We start from the raw sequence: 24,854 nt of genomic DNA, 5'->3' as shown, positions 1-24,854 counted from the left end.
GTGAAACGTAAGACGTCTCATTTCTCACTTGTTACTTCTCATTTCTCACTTGTTACTTTTCATTCTCACTCCTTACTATGAGAGGTAACAAATGAGAAATAACAAGCGAAAAATAATAAGTGAGAAATAACAGATCTCACATGTCACTTGTTACTTCTCATTTATTACTTCTCATCACTTCTCATTGTGAAAATGGGAACCCGTTCGACCCTATGAGCCGTTCAACCAAATGACATTTTTGGCACATGGCCCTTTCCTCAAAATGAACATTTCGACCAAACGGCATTTTCGGCCTTATTATCAATTCGGCTGAATGACATATTCGATCGAACGTCACTTTCAGCCATATGATCCGTTCAGCGTACCGACATTTTCGGACGTATGACTTGTCCGGCCACAAAGCCTATTCGGCTCAATGGCTTTTTCTGACAAACTTTTCATTCGGCCAACAACCGTTTCAGGTAAACGATCAATTCGGCCAACATGATTTCGTCTAGATGACTTTCGCCTTAACGCAATATTCGATCAAATGATTTCCCCTAATTTTCACTGAAAGCGTTAAGAATCTGTTTAAAGATGATCTACATGTTGAGATCAAAATTATCGACAAACATCAATCAATTCACACCTCGCTTAAATAATAAACAATTTACTTCATCACATCCAACAATAAACGATAAGTTTCACCAAAGACAACATATAATGAAGAGTGTTCATTCTTAACGCAACAATTGAGAAACGTGTTCGAGCATTCCAGACCTCATTGGAAAAATAAATCAATGTCAATTATGAAATCACACGCATATGTCATCGACTGATCCGCGTAGAATTTCGCTGTCAGTCCGCTATCGAACACATTCGATCGCGACTACAATCAACCGTGAAATACGCAGGGGGAAAAAACCTCGAAAACCGATCACTCTAGAAACGCGCGCTCACTGCACCGCACGTAAATTTCAGGGTCAATCGAAATCGCGTCGGTCCGAGCTCGCGCAGCGAATTGATAATTGACAATGCTGGGCCCAGGCAGTAGTGTGACATTACATCGACTTGGCCGCTACCGCCACGGCAAACGCCTGCGGCAGTCACCAAACTGGAAAACGCATTTCGTCGATGGAAGAGACTCCAAAAATTACATAATAATTATAAATTGTTATTTTCACGTCTTTCACCTTCGACGGTGTCATTTTTTGTTTCTTCGTCGTAGTCTCGGCCGCGCAGTCGTGAAAACAAACGACCCAATTAACAAGCGCCGACCATCGACGAAGCCCATTGTTTCGGTTCGACGAATACAATGAGCGATATTATGTCGCCGGGTTGGTACACGCACGTGACGAAACTCGGTCAATCCCTTAAATAATCACGCCGCACTCAACATCTGAACATCGGCTATACGACTGACGAAAACTGATCGTTTTTGTGTCAATTTTTGACATTGAAACGGAAAGCATCATGGCCGCCGGGGATGAGTCGTTTCCGAGAACATTCTGTTTCCAAGGTAATTACTAATCGAAATTCAATTTCCAGACACGATTCCAGGAAAAGTCTCGCAACGAGAAGACGGATTTCGTTCTCACATCGAGACGACTTTGTTTGAAGAAGGAAGAACATGCGATTTTTTTTCCTGCTTTGGATTTGACGGCCAGCAGAACCAGTTTCGTGAGTCTTTTCTTCGTTCTCGCAACTTTTACTTTCATGCAGAACCGGTTTCGGGGTGCGCGAAACCGAAGCTCGAAAAAAATCGCACCAATCCACCGATCCGATCCGATCGGGCAAATCGCCAAGAAGAGCGCTACCTGTTTTGGTTTCTTTCTTTCTAACCCGCGTTCTAATTCGTCTTCTGGCTGACGACGGCCGGCGTGTTTCTTTTTGACCGTGTTTTGTCTGTACGCTGCGCGAAGCCCCGGCGATTCGGAATAAATTAAATTCAAATTCCATGATTTCATCTTTTCTCTGCTTTCAGTTTTGCACAAAGAGATGCAGCTTTCCTCTCGAGTGAAAAATCGTTCTTGATTATGCGTTTCGGTTGGTTTCGGATTTCAATCTGGGAAAATGACGAAGAAGCGAAATCAGACTTACGCTTTTCAGATCAGTTGGAGTTCAAATAATGTGGTTCAATTTGGTTGAGTCGCTTCCAGAGTCAGTTTGATTCAAACTTCGCTGCAAATTTGACAGTAAAACGATAAAAACTAGCATCCTTCCAATTATTTATAACCAACTTTTCCTATAGAATTAATATTCAACGTTCTAAAGCTTTATGTAACTCAGTAAAGGGAGCGAAGACACTTGAATGCTTGGATTCGGTTTCATTTTCAAGTATTTTGTAAATCTTTTAAAGTCGTTTTAAGCAAGGTTTTAAATCTTTTTTATCTCACTTGATGCAGTTGAATGTTTTGACCATGTTTTTGTTTCAGTGTATTAACAAAATCTACATTTTGATAAGAGAATATTTTAAATTTTTATCTGAATTTGTAAAATTTTCCTGAATATTTATTGTGTTCCATCGAAATTGATCATTCCCGAAAAGCGGGAATTTAGGTAGGATTCAATCCGAAATTCAAGGAGGATTCGGTCGAGTGCTGGAAGAATTCGTTCAGAAATCCAGAGAGGATTCGTTTGAGAATCCATGGTGGATTCATCCAGCAATCCGGGAACGATTCACTTTTTCAATCCGAGAACGATTCATTCGTCAATCCGAGAACGATTTTTCCGGCAATCCGAGAACAATTCTTACGGCAATCCAGGCATGATCCCTTCAGCAATCCGTCAATGATCCCTCAAGAAATCCGAAAACGATTTTTCGGCAATCGCGATCAATATCTCCGGCAATATGGAATCGATTCCTCCGACAATTAGGGAAAAATTTCTCCGGCAATACGGGAACTATTTTTTCAGGAAATTCGTGAATGATTTGCCCCGAAATACTAAAACGATTCTTCCAGCAATCCGAGAACAATTCCTCCGGGATTCCGGAAACGATTCCTCCGGCAATCCGGAATCGATTTTTTTCTGGGAATTCGAGAACGATTCTTCCGTAAATACGAAAATGATTCCTTCGGCAATCCGAGAACGATTCCTCCAGCAATCCGAAACGATCCCTCCGCCAATTAAGGAACGATCGCGATCAATTTCGGCAATTGTGATCAATTCCTTTGGCAATACGGAAACGATTCCTCCGACAACTCGGAAACTATCCCTCCAGCAATACGGGAATGATTTCACCGGAGATCCAGGAACGATTCCTCCGGCAATTCAGAAACGGTTTCTGTGACAACACGGGAACGATTTTTTCCGGAAATCTGAGAACGATTCCTCCAGCAATCTGGAAACGATCCCTTCGGTAATTCGTGAACAATTTCTTTGGCAATCGCGATCAATTCCTTTGGCAATATGGAAACACTTTTTCCCACAATCCGGGAACCATCCCTCCAGCAATACGAGAACGATTTCACCGAAAATCCGTGAACGATTCCTCCGGCAATCCGGATGCGGTTTCCCTGGCAATACGGGACCGATCTCTCCGGCAATCCGGTAACGATTTTATCCGGCAATTCAGGAATGATTCTTCCGAAAATACGAAAACGATACCTCTGGAAATTCGGGAACAATTCCTCCGGCAATCCGGAAACGATTCTTTAAGCAATCCGGGAACAATCCCTCCGGCCATTCGGGAACGATTTCTTTGGCAATCGCGTGAAATCCCTCCGGCAATCCGGGAACGGCAATCCCGCGTTCCTTCTAGCAATCCGGGAACGATTTTCCGGCAATTCGAGAATGGTTCTCCTAGAAATGAGAAAACGATTCCTCCGGCAATCCAGCAATCCTGGATCAAACCTTCCGACAGTTTGACAACGATTTCTTTGGCAGCCGCGATCAATAACTCATGCAATCCGGGAACAATCCCTCTGGCCATTCGAGAACGATTTCTTTGGCAGTCGCGAGCAATCCCTCCGGCAATGAGGAAACGGTTCTTCTGGATATCCGAGAGTGATCTTTATAGCAATATGGGAATGATGCCTCCAGCAATACGGGAACGAATTTTTCATATCGGGAACGATTCTTCCGGAAATACGGAAACCATTCCTTCGGCAATCCAGGAACGATTTTCCGGCAATTCGAGAATGATTCTCCCTGAAATACGAAAACGATTTCTCCGGCAATCCAGCAATCCTGGAACACCTTCCGGCAGTTCAGCTACGATTTCTTTGGCAATCGCGATCAATCACTCATGCAATACGGAAACGATCCCTCCAGCAATAAGGGAACGATTTTTCCGGAAATTCCGGGATCGATTTCTTCGGCAATCCGGGAAAGATGCTCTTCGGAAAAACGGAAACGATTCCTCTGGCAATCCGGCATCGATTCCTCCAGCAATTCAGGAACAATTCCTTCGGCAATTCGGGAACGATTTCTTTGGCAATCGCGATCCGGCAATCCGGGAATGATTTTTTTCCTTCAATTCGAGATCGATTCCGCAGAATATACGGAAACGATTCCTCCGCAATCCGACAACGACAATCCAGCAATTTTAGAAAGATTTCCCCAGCGGCCCGGGAACGAATCATCCAGCATTTTGTCCTATTCCTATTCCTATTGTCCAATGTCCTATTCGGTAAAATGTCCTATTCGACCAAATGTCCTATTCGGCCGAATGTCCTATTCGGCCAAATGTTCTGCTCGGCCAAATGTCCTATTCGGCGAAATGTCCTATTCGGCCAAATGTCCTATTCGGCCAACTGTCCTATTCGGCCAAATGTGCTATTCGGCCAAATGTGCTATTCAACCAAATGTGCTATTCGGCCAAATGTGCTATTAGGCCAAATGCTCTGCTCGGCCAAGTCCAATGTCCTATTCGGTCAAATGTCCTATTCGGCCAAATGTCCTATTCGGCCAAATGTTCTATTCTGCCAAATGTCCTATTCGGCCAAATGTCCTATTCGGCCAAATGTCCTATTCGGCCAAATGTCCTATTCGGCCAAATGTCCTATTCGGCCAAATGTTCTATTCGGCCTAATGTCATATTCAACAAATTGTCCTATTCAACCAAATGTCCTATTCGGCCAAACGTCCTATTCGGCCAAATGTCCTATTTGGCCAAATGTCCTTTTCGGCCAAATGTCCTATTCGGCCTAATGTCCTATTCGGCCTAATGTCATATTCAACCAAATGTCATATTCAACCAAATGTCCTATTCGGCCTAATGTCATATTCAACCAAATGTCCTATTCAACCAAATGTCCTATTCGGCCAAATGTCCTTTTCGGCCAAATGTCCTATTCGGCCAAATGTCCTGTTCGGCCAAATGTCCTGTTCGGCCAAATGTCCTATACGGCCAAATGTCCTATTCGACTAAATGACCTTTTGGCTAAATGATCGCAGAACTTCTGCACGCTAGGTTGCGAAGGCCGACGGAGGTCCTTCGTAGCTTAGATTGGACAAGCACCAGTCTGCTGCGTACTGTAGGTCATGGATTCGAGGTCCCATCGAAGGGAAAGTGGTTACCTAACCAATTACATATTCACATATGAGTTTTTCACTTAACATTGTAAATTAACGTCCAAGTCAAGTGGTGGTTTAATCAGAAATGAGCAGTACATTACTTCCTTTGATTTTCGAACTTCTGCACGAAGTTTTTTTCATCGAAGCTAACTTCGAAAAATACATTTTTAAAAAGTTTTTTCATCAAAATTCTTAAACTATTTGCAAGATTCAGTAGCTAAAAGTCACTTGAACGCTGCGAAAATGTGGCACTTGTTTTCCAAATTCATTTATTTGCCAGGCTCAGGCGTAGAAAACATATTACGGAGCCGAGATTCTTTGGGATATGAATAATCGAAATCATTTGTTTTATTTACTGTTAGTAAGAAAGGGATATAGGTCAACAAGTGTGGCACTTTACTGGGATCTCGGTGAAACATGTTTGAGTGCCTGATTTACAAAGGCCCAAATTTTTTTTACTAGACAGCGGTTTGATATGAAGTTGCTGTACTGAGCGAAATGTTCTGTGCTGTACCACTTTGTGTACAATCTTTGCTTGATCCAACTTATGACTAAGGATTCAAATCAAATCCGCTTCCTGTAATTATATTCTAACTGTCTCTATATAAACAGTTTAACCGAGATAAATAAGCTTGAACCAATAAATCAGTGCGGACAACTATCATTTGAAAACCAATAAGCGGGCGCACCGTGAGAAATCTGAACCTGGACCTATTCTATATGATTTACAGCTCTCATTAACTTCTCTCGCGGATCGTCCCATAAAAGTATGATGCTTTAAAGCCTTTCGTGATTACCGCAAGGTCATAAAACCGATCTACAGCCCATTATCCGCGAAACGATAAATTAATATCGTTTAACTGTCATTTTTCCGATATATCTTATCGGATCGTACCCACCGTACCACCCACAAACGACAGATCACGCTTCTAAAGCAACAAGTACACACTTGTTGCTTCGAAACATTTCGCTCGTTCTCACACGCGCAACGACTTGGAATGGGTAATTAGATGTAACTTGTGCTCGCAAACCACTCTTCTCGCACACAAACAAAACATTCATCCTCGCAAAATTCACCACGTTCTGGCCCTATGTGACTGACAGCGCACAGCGGACGGATCGTGGCAAGACAGACACCACCACCATCACCACCGCCGGTTGCGGTGAATGGAAATGAGTAATAATTCTATATCGTTGCTTTCCCGATCTGTGCCCCACTCATTCCCTGCTCCGGCTGGATTTCAATCACCGTACTCCGGTGATGGCCACTGGCGATGCAGGGGGTGGGGGGCACTTGCCCCCCTTCTATAAAAAATATTTTAAAAAGTTACCCGAAAGAGTGTATTGATGAGATTAATATTAGTTTAAGATATGTGTAAAAAACACGGTGGCGCATGCAGCACCGAGATGGTGGATAGGATGGCAAAGTGGTGCAACGGTTTGACCAGATGGTGCATGGTTCTGCAGGGTGGCGCATGTAGCACCAAGATGGTGGATGGGATGGCAAAGTGGTGCACGGTTTGACCAGATGGTGCATGGTTCTGCAGGGGGCGCATGCAGCACCACGCTGGTGGATGGGGTGGCAAGGTGGTGCACGGTTTGACCAGATGGTGCATGGTTCTGCAGGGTGGCGCACGCAGCACCAAGATGGTGGATGGGATGGCAAACTGGTGCACGGTTTGACCAGATGGTGCATGGTTCTGCAGGGTGGCGCATGCAGCAACAAGATGGTGGATGGGATGGCAAAAGTGGTGCACGGTTTGACCAGATGGTGCATGGTTCTGCAGGGTGGCGCATGTAGCACCAAGATGGAGGATGGGATGCCATAGTGCTGCACGGTTTGACCAGATGGTGCATGGTTCTGCAGGGGCGCATGCAGCACCAAGATGGTGGATGGGATGGCAAAGTGGTGCACGGTTTGACCAGATGGTGCATGGTTCTGCAGGGTGGCGCATGCAGCAACAAGATGGTGGATGGGATGGCAAAGTGGTGCACGGTTTGACCAGATGGTGCATGGTTCTGCAGGGTGGCGCATGCAGCACCAAGATGGTGGATGGGATGGCAAAGTGGTGCACGGTTTGACCAGATGGTGCATGGTTCTGCAGGGTGGCGCATGCAGCAACAAGATGGTGGATGGGATGGCAAAGTGGTGCACGGTTTGACCAGATGGTGCATGGTTCTGCAGGGTGGCGCATGCAGCACCAAGTTGGAGGATGGGATGGCAAAGTGGTGCAAGGTTTGACCAGATGGTGCATGGTTCTGCAGGGTGGCGCATGTAGCACCAAGATGGAGGATGGGATGGCAAAGTGGTGCACGGTTTGACCAGATGGTGCATGGTTCTGCAGGGTGGCGCATGCAGCACCAAGATGGTGGATGGGATGGCAAAGTGGTGCACGGTTCGACCAGATGGTGCATGGTTCTGCAGGGTGGCGCATGTAGCAGCAAGATGGAGGAGGGGATGGCAAAGTGGTGCACGGTTTGACCAGATCGTGCATGGTTCTGCAGGGTGGCGCATGCAGCACCAAGATGGTGGATGGGATGGCAAAAGTGGTGCACGGTTTGACCAGATGGTGCATGGTTCTGCAGGGTGGCGCATGCAGCACCAAGTTGGAGGATGGGATGGCAAGTGGTGCACGGTTTGACCAGATGGTGCATGGTTCTCCAGGGTGGCGCATGCAGCACCAAGATGGTGGATGGGATGGCAAAAGTAGTGCACGGTTTGACCAGATGGTGCATGGTTCTGCAGGGTGGCGCATGCAGCAACAAGATGGTGGATGGGATGGCAAAGTGGTGCACGGTTTGACCAGATGGTGCATGGTTCTGCAGGGTGGCGCATGCAGCACCAAGATGGTGGATGGGATGGCAAAGTGGTGCACGGTTTGACCAGATGGTGCATGGTTCTGCAGGGTGGCGCATGCAGCACCAAGATGGAGGATGGGATGGCAAAGTGGTGCACGGTTTGACCAGATGGTGCATGGTTCTGCAGGGTGGCGCATGCAGCACCAAGTTGGAGGATGGGATGGCAAAGTGGTGCACGGTTTGACCAGATGGTGCATGGTTCTGCAGGGTGGCGCATGCAGCACCAAGATGGTGGATGGGATGGCAAAGTGGTGCACGGTTTGACCAGATGGTGCATGGTTCTGCAGGGTGGCGCATGCAGCACCAAGATGGAGGATGGGATGGCAAAGTGGTGCACGGTTTGACCAGATGGTGCATGGTTCTGCAGGGTGGCGCATGCAGCACCAAGTTGGAGGATGGGATGGCAAAGTGGTGCACGGTTTGACCAGATGGTGCATGGTTCTGCAGGGTGGCGCATGCAGCACCAAGATGGTGGATGGGATGGCAAAGTGGTGCACGGTTTGACCAGATGGTGCATGGTTCTGCAGGGTGGCGCATGCAGCACCAAGTTGGAGGATGGGATGGCCAAGTGGTGCACGGTTTGACCAGATGGTGCATGGTTCTGCAGGGTGGCGCATGCAGCACCAAGATGGTGGATGGGATGGCAAAGTGGTGCACGGTTTGACCAGATGGTGCATGGTTCTGCAGGGTGGCGCATGCAGCACCAAGATGGTGGATGGGATGGCAAAGTGGTGCACGGTTTGACCAGATGGTGCATGGTTCTGCAGGGTGGCGCATGCAGCACCAAGATGGTGGATGGGATGGCAAAGTGGTGCACGGTTTGACCAGATGGTGCATGGTTCTGCAGGGTGGCGCATGCAGCACCAAGTTGGAGGATGGGATGGCAAAGTGGTGCACGGTTTGACCAGATGGTGCATGGTTCTGCAGGGTGGCGCATGTAGCACCAAGATGGAGGATGGGATGGCAAAGTGGTGCACGGTTTGACCAGATGGTGCATGGTTCTGCAGGGGGGCGCATGCAGCACCAAGATGGTGGATGGGATGGCAAAGTGGTGCACGGTTTGACCAGATGGTGCATGGTTCTGCAGGGTGGCGCATGCAGCAACAAGATGGTGGATGGGATGGCAAAGTGGTGCACGGTTTGACCAGATGGTGCATGGTTCTGCAGGGTGGCGCATGCAGCACCAAGATGGTGGATGGGATGGCAAAGTGGTGCACGGTTTGACCAGATGGTGCATGGTTCTGCAGGGTGGCGCATGCAGCACCAAGTTGTAGGATGGGATGGCAAAGTGGTGCACGGTTTGACCAGATGGTGCATGGTTCTGCAGGGTGGCGCATGCAGCACCAAGTTGGAGGATGGGATGGCAAAGTGGTGCACGGTTTGACCAGATGGTGCATGGTTCTGCAGGGTGGCGCATGCAGCACCAAGATGGTGGATGGGATGGCAAAGTGGTGCACGGTTTGACCAGATGGTGCATGGTTCTGCAGGGTGGCGCATGCAGCACCAAGATGGTGGATGGGATGGCAAAGTGGTGCACGGTTTGACCAGATGGTGCATGGTTCTGCAGGGTGGCGCATGCAGCACCAAGATGGTGGATGGGATGGCAAAGTGGTGCACGGTTTGACCAGATGGTGCATGGTTCTGCAGGGTGGCGCATGCAGCACCAAGATGGTGGATGAGATGGCAAAGTGGTGCACGGTTTGACCAGATGGTGCATGGTTCTGCAGGGTGGCGCATGTAGCACCAAGGGTGTGGATGGGATGGCAAAGTGGTGCACGGTTTGACCAGATGGTGCATGGCTCTGCAGGGTGGCGCATGCAGCACCAAGATGGTGGATGGGATGGCAAAGTGGTGCACGGTTTGACCAGATGGTGCATGGTTCTGCAGGGTGGCGCATGCAGCAGCAAGATGGAGGATGGGATGGCAAAGTGGTGCACGGTTTGACCAGATGGTGCATGGTTCTGCAGGGTGGCGCATGTAGCACCAAGATGGAGGATGGGATGGCGAAGTGGTGCATGGTTTGATATTCAGATGGTGCATGGTTCTGCAGGGTGGCGCATGCAGCACCAAGATGGTGGATGGGATGGCAAAGTGGTGCACGGTTTGACCAGATGGTGCATGGTTCTGCAGAGTGGCGCATGCAGCACCAAGATGGTGGATGGGATGGCAAAGTAGTGCATGGTTTGACCAGATGGTGCATGGTTCTGCAGGGTGGCGAGCACCAAGATGGTGGATGGGATGGCAAAGTGGTACACGGTTTGACCAGATGGTGCATGGTTCTGCAGGGTGGCGCATGCAGCACCAAGATGGTGGATGGGATGGCAAAGTGGTGCACGGTTTGACCAGATGGTGCATGGTTCTGCAGGGTGGCGCATGCAGCACCAAGTTGGAGGATGGGATGGCAAAGTGGTGCACGGTTTGACCAGATGGTGCATGGTTCTGCAGGGTGGCGCATGCAGCACCAAGTTGGAGGATGGGATGGCAAAGTGGTGCACGGTTTGACCAGATGGTGCATGGTTCTGCGGGGTGGCGCATGCAGCACCAAGATGGTGGATGGGATGGCAAAGTGGTGCACGGTTTGACCAGATGGTGCATGGTTCTGCAGGGTGGCGCATGCAGCACCAAGTTGGAGGATGGGATGGCAAAGTGGTGCACGGTTTGACCAGATGGTGCATGGTTCTGCAGGGTGGCGCATGCAGCACCAAGTTGGAGGATGGGATGGCAAAGTGGTGCACGGTTTGACCAGATGGTGCATGGTTCTGCAGGGTGGCGCATGCAGCACCAAGATGGTGGATGGGATGGCAAAGTGGTGCACGGTTTGACCAGATGGTGCATGGTTCTGCAGGGTGGCGCATGCAGCACCAAGTTGGAGGATGGGATGGCCAAGTGGTGCACGGTTTGACCAGATGGTGCATGGTTCTGCAGGGTGGCGCATGCAGCACCAAGTTGGAGGATGGGATGGCAAAGTGGTGCACGGTTTGACCAGATGGTGCATGGTTCTGCAGGGGGGCGCATGCAGCACCAAGATGGTGGATGGGATGGCAAAGTGGTGCACGGTTTGACCAGATGGTGCATGGTTCTGCAGGGTGGCGCATGCAGCAACAAGATGGTGGATGGGATGGCAAAGTGGTGCACGGTTTGACCAGATGGTGCATGGTTCTGCAGGGTGGCGCATGCAGCACCAAGATGGTGGATGGGATGGCAAAGTGGTGCACGGTTTGACCAGATGGTGCATGGTTCTGCAGGGTGGCGCATGCAGCACCAAGTTGTAGGATGGGATGGCAAAGTGGTGCACGGTTTGACCAGATGGTGCATGGTTCTGCAGGGTGGCGCATGCAGCACCAAGTTGGAGGATGGGATGGCAAAGTGGTGCGGCTGGTTTGACCAGATGGTGCATGGTTCTGCAGGGTGGCGCATGCGGCACCAAGATGGTGGATGGGATGGCAAAGTGGTGCACGGTTTGACCAGATGGTGCATGGTTCTGCAGGGTGGCGCATGGCGCATGCAGCACCAAGATGGTGGATGGGATGGCAAGTGGTGCACGGTTTGACCAGATGGTGCATGGTTCTGCAGGGTGGCGCATGCAGCACCAAGATGGTGGATGGGATGGCAAAGTGGTGCACGGTTTGACCAGATGGTGCATGGTTCTGCAGGGTGGCGCATGCAGCACCAAGATGGTGGATGGGATGGCAAAGTGGTGCACGGTTTGACCAGATGGTGCATGGTTCTGCAGGGTGGCGCATGCAGCACCAAGTTGTAGGATGGGATGGCAAAGTGGTGCACGGTTTGACCAGATGGTGCATGGTTCTGCAGGGTGGCGCATGCAGCACCAAGATGGTGGATGGGATGGCAAAGTGGTGCACGGTTTGACCAGATGGTGCATGGTTCTGCAGGGTGGCGCATGCAGCAGCAAGATGGAGGATGGGATGGCAAAGTGGTGCACGGTTTGACCAGATGGTGCATGGTTCTGCAGGGTGGCGCATGTAGCACCAAGATGGTGGATGGGATGGCAAAGTGGTGCACGGTTTGACCAGATGGTGCATGGTTCTGCAGGGTGGCGCATGTAGCACCAAGATGGAGGATGGGATGGCAAAGTGGTGCACGGTTTGACCAGATGGTGCATGGTTCTGCAGGGTGGCGCATGCAGCACCAAGATGGTGGATGGGATGGCAAAGTGGTGCACGGTTTGACCAGATGGTGCATGGTTCTGCAGGGTGGCGCATGCAGCAACAAGATGGTGGATGGGATGGCAAAGTGGTGCACGGTTTGACCAGATGGTGCATGGTTCTGCAGGGTGGCGCATGTAGCACCAAGATGGAGGATGGGATGGCAAAGTGGTGCACGGTTTGACCAGATGGTGCATGGTTCTGCAGGGGCGCATGCAGCACCAAGATGGTGGATGGGATGGCAAAGTGGTGCACGGTTTGACCAGATGGTGCATGGTTCTGCAGGGTGGCGCATGCAGCAACAAGATGGTGGATGGGATGGCAAAGTGGTGCACGGTTTGACCAGATGGTGCATGGTTCTGCAGGGTGGCGCATGCAGCACCAAGATGGTGGATGGGATGGCAAAGTGGTGCACGGTTTGACCAGATGGTGCATGGTTCTGCAGGGTGGCGCATGCAGCAACAAGATGGTGGATGGGATGGCAAAGTGGTGCACGGTTTGACCAGATGGTGCATGGTTCTGCAGGGTGGCGCATGCAGCACCAAGTTGTAGGATGGGATGGCAAAGTGGTGCAAGGTTTGACCAGATGGTGCATGGTTCTGCAGGGTGGCGCATGTAGCACCAAGATGGAGGATGGGATGGCAAAGTGGTGCACGGTTTGACCAGATGGTGCATGGTTCTGCAGGGTGGCGCATGCAGCACCAAGTTGGAGGATGGGATGGCAAAGTGGTGCACGGTTTGACCAGATGGTGCATGGTTCTGCAGGGTGGCGCATGCAGCAGCAAGATGGAGGATGGGATGGCAAAGTGGTGCACGGTTTGACCAGATCGTGCATGGTTCTGCAGGGTGGCGCATGTAGCACCAAGATGGTGGATGGGATGGCAAAGTGGTGCACGGTTTGACCAGATGGTGCATGGTTCTGCAGGGTGGCGCATGCAGCACCAAGTTGGAGGATGGGATGGCAAAGTGGTGCACGGTTTGACCAGATGGTGCATGGTTCTGCAGGGTGGCGCATGCAGCACCAAGATGGTGGATGGGATGGCAAAAGTGTGCACGGTTTGACCAGATGGTGCATGGTTCTGCAGGGTGGCGCATGCAGCACCAAGATGGTGGATGGGATGGCAAAGTGGTGCACGGTTTGACCAGATGGTGCATGGTTCTGCAGGGTGGCGCATGCAGCACCAAGATGGTGGATGGGATGGCAAAGTGGTGCACGGTTTGACCAGATGGTGCATGGTTCTGCAGGGTGGCGCATGCAGCACCAAGTTGGAGGATGGGATGGCAAAGTGGTGCACGGTTTGACCAGATGGTGCATGGTTCTGCAGGGTGGCGCATGCAGCACCAAGATGGAGGATGGGATGGCAAAGTGGTGCACGGTTTGACCAGATGGTGCATGGTTCTGCAGGGTGGCGCATGCAGCACCAAGATGGTGGATGGGATGGCAAAGTGGTGCACGGTTTGACCAGATGGTGCATGGTTCTGCAGGGTGGCGCATGCAGCACCAAGTTGGAGGATGGGATGGCAAAGTGGTGCACGGTTTGACCAGATGGTGCATGGTTCTGCAGGGTGGCGCATGCAGCACCAAGTTGGAGGATGGGATGGCAAAGTGGTGCACGGTTTGACCAGATGGTGCATGGTTCTGCAGGGTGGCGCATGCAGCACCAAGATGGTGGATGGGATGGCAAAGTGGTGCACGGTTTGACCAGATGGTGCATGGTTCTGCAGGGTGGCGCATGCAGCACCAAGTTGGAGGATGGGATGGCCAAGTGGTGCACGGTTTGACCAGATGGTGCATGGTTCTGCAGGGTGGCGCATGCAGCACCAAGATGGTGGATGGGATGGCAAAGTGGTGCACGGTTTGACCAGATGGTGCATGGTTCTGCAGGGTGGCGCATGCAGCACCAAGATGGTGGATGGGATGGCAAAGTGGTGCACGGTTTGACCAGATGGTGCATGGTTCTGCAGGGGGGCGCATGCAGCACCAAGATGGTGGATGGGATGGCAAAGTGGGGCACGGTTTGACCAGATGGTGCATGGTTCTGCAGGGTGGCGCATGCAGCACCAAGTTGGAGGATGGGATGGCAAAGTGGTGCACGGTTTGACCAGATGGTGCATGGTTCTGCAGGGTGGCGCATGTAGCACCAAGATGGAGGATGGGATGGCAAAGTGGTGCACGGTTTGACCAGATGGTGCATGGTTCTGCAGGGGGGCGCATGCAGCACCAAGATGGTGGATGGGATGGCAAAGTGGTGCACGGTTTGACCAGATGGTGCATGGTTCTGCAGGGTGGCGCATGCAGCAACAAGATGGTGGATGGGATGGCAAAGTGGTGCACGGTTTGACCAGATGGTGCATGGTTCTGCAGGGTGGCGCATGCAGCACCAAGATGGTGGATGGGATGGCAAAGTGGTGCACGGTTTGACCAGATGGTGCATGGTTCTGCAGGGTGGCGCATGCAGCACCAAGTTGTAGGATGGGATGGCAAAGTGGTGCACGGTTTGACCAGATGGTGCATGGTTCTGCAGGGTGGCGCATGCAGCACCAAGTTGGAGGATGGGATGGCAAAGTGGTGCACGGTTTGACCAGATGGTGCATGGTTCTGCAGGGTGGCGCATGCAGCACCAAGATGGTGGATGGGATGGCAAAGTGGTGCACGGTTTGACCAGATGGTGCATGGTTCTGCAGGGTGGCGCATGCAGCACCAAGATGGTGGATGGGATGGCAAAGTGGTGCACGGTTTGACCAGATGGTGCATGGTTCTGCAGGGTGGCGCATGCAGCACCAAGATGGTGGATGGGATGGCAAAGTGGTGCACGGTTTGACCAGATGGTGCATGGTTCTGCAGGGTGGCGCATGCAGCACCAAGATGGTGGATGGGATGGCAAAGTGGTGCACGGTTTGACCAGATGGTGCATGGTTCTGCAGGGTGGCGCATGCAGCACCAAGTTGTAGGATGGGATGGCAAAGTGGTGCACGGTTTGACCAGATGGTGCATGGTTCTGCAGGGTGGCGCATGTAGCACCAAGATGGAGGATGGGATGGCAAAGTGGTGCACGGTTTGACCAGATGGTGCATGGTTCTGCAGGGGGGCGCATGCAGCACCAAGATGGCGGGAGGGATGGCGAAGGGGTGCACGGTTTGACCAGATGGTGCATGGTTCTGCAGGGTGGCGCATGCAGCAGCAAGATGGTGGATGGGATGGCAAAGTGGTGCACGGTTTGACCAGATGGTGCATGGTTCTGCAGGGTGGCGCATGCAGCACCAAGATGGTGTGGATGGGATGGCAAAAGTGGTGCACGGTTTGACCAGATGGTGCATGGTTCTGCAGGGGTGGCGCATGCAGCACCAAGTTGTAGGATGGGATGGCAAAGTGGTGCACGGTTTGACCAGATGGTGCATGGTTCTGCAGGGTGGCGCATGCAGCACCAAGTTGGAGGATGGGATGGCAAAGTGGTGCACGGTTTGACCAGATGGTGCATGGTTCTGCAGGGGTGGCGCATGCAGCAGCAAGATGGAGGATGGGATGGCAAAGTGGTGCACGGTTTGACCAGATGGTGCATGGTTCTGCAGGTGGTGGCATGTAGCACCAAGATGGAGGATGGGATGGCAAAGTGGTGCACGGTTTGACCAGATGGTGCATGGTTCTGCAGGGTGGCGCATGTAGCACCAAGATGGAGGATGGGATGGCAAAGTGGTGCACGGTTTGACCAGATGGTGCATGGTTCTGCAGGGGGCGCGTAGCATCAAGCTGGTCGCTGGGCTGGCAAAGTGGTGTACGGTTTGACCAGATGGTGCTTGGTTCGGTAGGGTGGCGCATAGCACCAAGATGGTGGATGGGATGGCGAAGTGGTGCACGGTTTGACCAGATGGTGCATGGTTCTGCAGGGTGGCATGCACCAAGTTGGAGGATGGGATGGCAAAGTGGTGCACGGTTTGACCAGATGGTGCATGGTTCTGTTCTGCAGGGTGGCGCATGCAGCACCAAGTTGGAGGATGGGATGGGCAAAGTGGTGCACGGTTTGACCAGATGGTATGGTTCTGCAGGGTGGCGCCAGCACCAAGTTGGAGGATGGGATGGCAAAGTGCGGTACGGTTTGACCAGATGGTGCATGGTTCTGCAGGGTGGCGCATGTAGCAGCAAGTTGGAGGATGGGATGGCAAAGTGGTGCACGGTTTGACCAGATGGTGCATGGTTCTGCAGGGTGGCGCATGTAGCACCAAGATGGTGGATGGGATGGCAAAGTGGTACGGTTTGACCAGATGGTGCATGGTTCTGCAGGGTGGCGCATGTGTAGCACCAAGATGGAGGATGGGATGGCGAAGTGGTGCACGGTTTGACCAGATGGTGCATGGTTCTGCAGGGGTGGCGCATGCAGCACCAAGATGGTGGATGGGATGGCAAAGTGGTGCACGGTTTGACCAGATGGTGCATGGTTCTGCAGGGTGGCGCATGCAGCACCAAGTTGTAGTGGATGGGATGGCAAAGTGGTGCATGGTTTGACCAGATGGTGCATGGTTCTGCAGGGTGGCGCATGCAGCACCAAGATGGTGGATGGGATGGCAAAGTGGTGCACGGTTTGACCAGATGGTGCATGGTTCTGCAGGGTGGCGCATGCAGCAGCAAGATGGAGGATGGGATGGCAAAGTGGTGCACGGTTTGAGCAGGTGGTGCGTGGTGCTGGAGGGTGGCGCATGTAGCACCAAAGATGGTGGATGGGATGAAAGTGGTGCACGGTTTGACCAGATGGTGCATGGTTCTGCAGGGTGGCGCATGTAGCACCAAGATGGAGGATGGGATGGCGAAGTGGTGCACGGTTTGACCAGATGGTGCATGGTTCTGCAGTGGGGCGCATGCAGCACCAAGATGAGTGGATGGGATGGCAAAGTGGTGCACGGTTTGACCAGATGGTGCATGGTTCTGCAGGGTGCGCGCATGAAGCACCAAGATGGGAGGATGGGATGGCGAAGTGGTGCAGTTTGACCAGATGGTGCATGGTTCTGCAGGGGGCGCATGCAGCACCAAGTTGGAGGATGGGATGGCAAAGTGGTAATGGTTTGACCAGATGGTGCATGGTTCTGCAGGGTGGCGCATGCAGCAGCAAGATGGTGGATGGGATGGCAAAGTGGTGCACGGTTTGACCAGATGGTGCATGGTTCTGCAGGGTGGCGCATGCAGCACCAAGATGGTGGATGGGATGGCAAAGTGGTGCACGGTTTGACCAGATGGTGCATGGTTCTGCAGGGTGGCGCATGCAGCACCAAGTTGGAGGATGGGATGGCAAAGTGGTGCACGGTTTGACCAGATGACGGTGGCGCATGCAGCACCAAGTTGGAGGATGGGATGGCAAAGTGGTGCACGGTTTGACCAGATGGTGCATGGTTCTGCAGGGTGGCGCATGCAGCACCAAGTTGCAGGATGGGATGGCAAAGTGGTGCACGGTTTGACCAGATGGTGCATGGTTCTGCAGGGTGGCGCATACAGCACCAAGTTGGAGGATGGGATGGCAAAGTGGTGCACGGTTTGACCAGATGGTGCATGGTTCTGCAGGGTGGCGCATGCAGCACCAAGATGGTGGATGGGATGGCAAAGTGGTGCACGGTTTGACCAGATGGTGCATGGTTCTGCAGGGTTGCGCATGCTGCACCGAGATGGTGGATGGGATGGACAAGTGGTGCACGGTTTGACCAGATGGTGCATGGTTCTGCAGGGTGGCGTATGCTGCACCAAGATGGTGGATGGGATGGACAAGTGGTGCACGGTTTGACCAGATGGTGCATGGTTCTGCAGGGTGGCGTATGCTGCACCAAGATGGTGGATGGGATGGACAAGTGGTGCACGGTTTGACCAGATGGTGCATGGTTCTGCAGGGTGGCGCATGCAGCACCAAGATGGTGGATGAGATGGCAAAGTGGTGCACGGTTTGACCAGATGGTGCATGGTTCTGCAGGGTGGCGCATGCAGCACCAAGATGGTGGATGGGATGGCAAAGTGGTGCACGGTTTGACCAGATGGTGCATGGTTCTGCAGGGTGGCGCATGCAGCACCCAGATGGTGGATGGGATGGCAAAGTGCACGGTTTGACCAGATGGTGCATGGTTCTGCAGGGTGCGGCGCATGCAGCACCAAGTTGGAGGATGGGATGGCAAAAGTGGTGCACGGTTTGACCAGATGGGTGCATGGTTCTGCAGGGTGGCGCATGCAGCACCAAGTTGGAGGATGGGATGGCAAAGTGGTGCACGGTTTGACCAGATGGTGCATGGTTCTGCAGGGTGGCGCATGTAGCACCAAGATGGTGGATGGGATGGCAAAGTTGCACGGTTTGACCAGATGGTGCATGGTTCTGCAGGGTGGCGGCATGTTGCACCAAGATGGTGGATGGGATGGCAAAAGTGGTGGACGGTTGACCAGATGACGGTGGCACATGCAGCACCAAGATGGAGGATGGGATGGCAAAGTGGTGCAACGGTTTGACCAGATGGTGCATGGTTCTGCAGGGTGGCGCATGTTGCACCAAGATGGTGGATGGGAAGGCAAAGTGGTGCACGGTTTGACCAGATGACGGTGGCACATGCAGCACCAAGATGGAGGATGGGATGGCAAAGTGGTGCACGGTTTGACCAGATGGTGCATGGTTCTGCAGCAGGGTGAAGCGCATGCAGCACCAAGATGGTGGATGGGATGGCAAAGTGGTGCATGGTTTGACCAGATGGTGCATGGTTCCAGGGTGGCGCATGTTGCACCAAGATGGTGGATGGGTTGGCAAAGTGGTGGACGGTTTGACCAGATGACGGTGGCATGCAGCACCAAGATGGAGGATGGGATGGCAAAGTGGTGCGCGGTCTGAGCAGATGGTGCATGGCCCTGCAGGGTGGCGCACGTTGCACCAAGATGGTGGATGGGAAGACAAAGTGGTGCACGGTTTGACCAGATGACGGTGGCACATGCAGCACCAAGATGGAGGATGGGATGGCAAAGTGGTGCACGGTTTGACCAGATGGTGCATGGTTCTGCAGGGTGGCGCATGCCACACTAAGATGGTGGATGGGATGGCAAAGTGGTAACGGTTTGACCAGATGGTGCAGGGTTCTGCAGGGGTGGGCGCATGTTGCACCAAGATGGAGGATGGGATGGCAAGTGGTGCACGGTTTGACCAGATGGTGCATGGTTCTGCAGGGTGGCGCATGCAGCACCAAGATGTGGTGGATGGGATGGCAAAGTGGGTGCATGGTTTGACCAGATGGTGCATGGTTCTGCAGGGTGGCGGCATGTTGCACCAAGATGGTGGATGGGATGGGCAAAGTGGTGCACGGTTTGACCAGATGGTGCATGGTTCTGCAGGGTGGCGCATGTTGCACCAAGATGGTGGATGGGATGGCAAAGTGGTGCAACGGTTTGACCAGATGATGGCATGGTTCTGCAGGGTGGCGCATGTTGCACCAAGACGTTGGATGGGATGGCAAAGTGGTGCATGGTTCTGCACGGTGGCGCATGCAGCACCGAGATGGTGGATGAGATGGCAAAGTGGTGCACGGTTTGATCAGGTGGTGCATGATATAGCCAAACAGAGCAAGGCGCACTAAGATGGTGAATTGGATGGCAAAGGGCTGCACAGTCTTACTAGTTGGTGCATGAAATGGCAAGGTGGCGCATGCAACATGAAGATGGTGAATGGGGTGGCGAAATGGCCCACGGTCTAACCAGGTGGTGCATGAAATGGAAAGGTGGCACATGCAGCACGAAGAAGGTGAATAGGGGTGGCTTAGTGGTGCGCGGTTTAACCAGGATTTACATGATATGGCGGCCAACAGAGCAAGGCGCACCATGATGGTGACTGGTGTGTGGCAAATTGGCGCACGGTCTAGGTGGTGCATGATATGGAAAAGTCGCCACCTTGCAGCACGAAAATGGTGAATGGAGGTAGCAAAGTGGCGCACGGTCTAACCAGGAGGTGCATGATATGGCCAAACAGCAAGGCGCACCAAGACCAAGACGGCTTGACCACGTGGTGCATGAAATGGCCGAATCGTGTAAATCGCACCATGATGATGGATGGATGGGTGGCAAAGTGGTCCGCGATTTGACATGGTGGTGGAGTAAACCGCACAAAGATGGCGAAAAGGATGGCAAAGTGACGCACGGCTTGACCGGGTGGTGCATAAAGTGGCGATATGGAAAATCCCACCAAGATGGAGGAAGGGGTGGCAAAGTGGCACACGGCTTGACCAGGTGGTGCATGAAATGGCTGAACCGGGTAAGTCGCACCATGATGATGGATGGGGTGGCAAAGTGGTCTGCGGTTTTACCGGATGGTGTATAGAGTGGCCAAATGGTGCAAAACCACACCAAGATGGTGGAAGGATGGCAAAGTAGCGCACGATTTGACCGAGTGGTGGGTGCATCAAATAGCCAAATCAAGAAAAACGCTCCATGATGGTGGATGGGGTGGCAAAGTGGTCCGTGGTTTAGCCGGGTGGTGCATGAAATGGTCAAATCAAACATACCACACAAAGATGGTGCATGGTGGGTGGCAAGTAGCGCACGATTTGACAGGGTGGTGGCATAAATTGGCCAAATGAAGCAAACCGCACCATGATGGTGGATTAGGTGGCAAAATGATCCACATTTTGACCTGATGAATTGCAAAATTGGCCAAATGGAGCAAACCGCACCAAGATGGAGGAAGAGACTGCAAAGTGGCGCACGAAGTTTGACCGAGTGGTGCATGAAACGGCCATATCGGGCAAATTGCACCAAGATGTTAGATTTAAAGTCAAAGTGGTCAACGGTTTGACCAGGAGATGGCATAAAATTGCGAAATGGAGCAACCGCACCCAAGTTGCAGGAAGGTGGCAAATTGGCGTACGGGTTGACCGGGCGTGCATGATACAGCCAAACTAGCATAACGTATCAAGATGGTTGATAACGTGGAAAAGTAGCGCATGTTTGCTCGGGTGGTGCATAAAATGGTCAAATCGAGCATACCTCATGGAACGTACACACGGTCAAGCAGTTTGACCAACATTGACTCCACCTTTCGTTTATTCCAACATCCATCAAGTTTTTACCAACAGCAACACGAACAATCAATTTATTCGACCAACAATATCACAATAACCACGAACGACCGAAGCGCGCCAACTTGAGCACCAACCATCAAAAAATATATGGGGGGTTTGCAGTAACTTCACTACAAAGGCTCAAACATGTTCGGGGAACCTTGACTCCGCCCCCGACAACTCAAACCAAAATCAAACCGTTTTAATTTTTTCCAACCGAGCCGCCAACTGTCAAATGGTTGTTCGAACAACTTCACACACGTTCAAACAAAGCAGCAACCGAAGCGTTTTCTTGGGGAAGGAGTCAATGTTCGTCAAACTGCTTGACTGGTGTGTACGTTGCATCACCAACAGGGTGAATGGGGTTGCAAAATGGTGCACGATTGGCCCGGGTGACAAATGGCACAAGGATTGACCGGGTGACGCAAGAAATAGTCAAATCGCACCAAGATTGTTAATGGTGGATGGTGGCAAAGTGGCGCACGGCTTGACCAGGTGGTGCATGAAGTGGCCAAATGAGGCAAACCGCACCAAGATGAAGGAAGGAAAGGTGATTAAGAGTTGATCGGGTGGTGCATGAAATTGCCAAATCGAGCTTACCACACCAAAATGGTGGATGGGGCGACAAAATTATTTGCGGTTTGACCAGGTTTTGCAAGAAGTGAGCAAATGGAGCATACCGCACTAAGATTGAAAGAAGGGGTGGCAAAAGTGGCGCTCGGTTTTCCTGGGTGGTGCAAGAAATAGTCAAATCGCACCAAGATGGTTCATGGGGTGAAAAAAGTGGTGCATGGCTTCGATCGGTGATTTATTTTATTGTTTTCAACTGAAATTCGTTCATTCCAAATCCAATGCCGGTGCCATACCGATATGAGTGGGTTTGTGTATGGAAATACCGGAGAAGCAATCCGACAGACTCGGTTAGTTGCGTGACGGAGGGAATCCGCTCGCATCAATTTCAATGTTTTCAGCAGGAATTTGTCAATTCAAAAATGCATTTGTTGTTCCGCTGCAGGAACCAGACAATCCGGATGTTTAGGATTATGAGAAGCACGGGAGGGTCACCGCACATTCTCCGGTGCAATCCGGATGTTTGCGATTATAAAAATAACGGGAAACGCCGGCCAGAACACCGAGCGGAACACTTTGTTTACAAATCGCGGGGGGATTTTTTTCCTCATTTTCGACAGAAATTTGTTGACTTCCAGAAGGCGATCATTGTTCCGGTGCAGGGGCAGATCGATCTGGATGGATTTGTGTATGGAAAGACCGGAGAAGCACTCCAAAAGACTCGGTTAATTTGCGTGACGGAGGAATCCGCTCGCATCAATTTCAATGTTTTCAGCAGGAATTTGTTAGTTCCAAAATGCATTTGTTGTTCCGCTGCAGGAACCAGACAATCCGGATGTTTAGGATTATGAGAAGCACGGGAGGGTCACCGCACATTCTCCGGATGCAATCCGGATGTTTGCGATTATAAAAATAACGGGAAACGCCGGCCAGAACACCGAGCGGAACACTTTGTTTAAACAAATCGCGGGGATTTTTTTCCTCATTTTTGACAGAAATTTGTTGACTTCCAGAAGGCGATCATTGTTTCCGTGCGGTGCAGGGCAGATCGATCTGGATGGATTTGTGTATGGAAAGACCGGAAAAGCACTCCAAAGACTCAGTTAATTTGCGTGACGGAGGGGGAATCCGCTCGCATCAATTTCAATGTTTTCAGCAGTGTTGTCAATTCCAAAATGCATTTGTTGTTCCGCTGCAGGAACCAGACAATCCGGATGTTTAGGATTATGAGAAGCACGGGGAGGGTCACCCGCACATTCTCCGGTGCAATCCGGATGTTTGCGATTATAAAAACAACGGAAACGCCGGCCAGAACACCGAGCGGAACACTTTGTTTACAAATCGCGGGGGATTTTTTCCTCATTTTGACAGAAATTTGTTGACTTCAGAAGGCGATCATTGTTCCGGTGCAGGGCAGATCGATCTGGATGGATTTGTGTATGGAAAGACCGGTAAAGCACTCCAAAGACTCGGTTAATTTGCGTGACGGAGGGAATCCGCTCGCATCAATTTCAATGTTTTCAGCAGGAATTTGTCAATTCCAAAAATGCATTTGTTGTTCCGCTGCAGGAACCAGACAATCCGGATGTTTAGGATTATGAGAAGCACGGGAGGTCACCCGCACATTCTCCGGGTGCAATCCGGATGTTTGCGATTATAAAACAAGGGAAACGCCGGCCAGAACACCGAGCGGAACACTTTGTTTACAAATCGCGGGGGGATTTTTTTCCTCATTTTCGACAGAAATTTGTTGACTTCCAGAAGGCGATCATTGTTCCGGTGCAGGGGCAGATCGATCTGGATGAATTTGTGTATGGAAAGACCGGAAAAGCACTCCGAAAGACTCGGTTAATTTGCGTGACGGAGGGGGAATCCGCTCGCATCAATTTCAATGTTTTCAGCAGGAATTTGTCAATTCAAAAATGCATTTGTTGTTCCGCTGCAGGAACCAGACAATCCGGATGTTTAGGATTATGAGAAGCACTGGAGGGTCACCTGCACATTCTCCGGGTGCAATCCGGATGTTTGCGATTATAAAAACAACGGGAAACGCCGGCCAGAACACCGAGCAGGAACACTTTGTTTATACAAATCGAGGGGGGATTTTTTTCCTCATTTTCGACAGAAATTTGTTGACTTCCAGAAGGCGATCGGTGTTCCGGTGCAGGGGCAGATCGATATGGATGGATTTGTGTATGGAAAGACCGGAAAAGCACTCCAAAAGACTCGGTTAATTTGCGTGACGGAGGGAATCCGCTCGCATCAATTTCAATGTTTTAGCAGGAATTTGTCAATTCCAAAATGCATTTGTTGTTCCGCTGCAGGAACCAGACAATCCGGATGTTTAGGATTATGAGAAGCACTGGGAGGGTCACCGCACATTCTCCAGGTGCAATCCGGATGTTTGCGATTATAAAACAACGGGAAACGCCAGCCGGAACACCGAGCGGAACACTTTGTTTACAAATCGAGGGGATTTTTCCTCATTTTCGACAGAAATTTGCTGACTTCCAGAAGGCGATCGGTGTTCCGGTGCAGGGGCAGATCGATCTGGATGGATTTGTGTATGGAAAGACCGGAAAAGCACTCCAAAAGACTCGGTTAATTTGTGCGTGACGGAGGGGACATCCGCTCGCATCAATTTCAATGTTTTCAGCAGGAGTTTGTCAATTCCAAAAATGCATTTGTTGTTCCGCTGCAGGA

At 51.4% G+C, this 24,854-nt stretch overlaps 1 protein-coding gene across 1 annotated transcript in view; it reads left to right on the top strand.

Annotated features, from left to right (window-relative positions):
- Nucleotides 1-24,854, top strand: part of LOC134202502 (transcription factor Ken 2-like) — a 91,833-nt gene that overhangs the window by 5,109 nt on the left and 61,870 nt on the right. The gene's annotated exons all lie outside the window — the stretch shown is intronic.

The sequence above is a fragment of the Armigeres subalbatus genome, unplaced genomic scaffold, assembly GCF_024139115.2.
Source record: "Armigeres subalbatus isolate Guangzhou_Male unplaced genomic scaffold, GZ_Asu_2 Contig1246, whole genome shotgun sequence".
In the NCBI taxonomy this organism is placed as follows: Eukaryota; Metazoa; Arthropoda; class Insecta; order Diptera; family Culicidae; genus Armigeres; species Armigeres subalbatus.
Note: the sequence above shows the minus strand (reverse complement) of the source record. Positions and strands in the feature narration are given on the sequence as shown.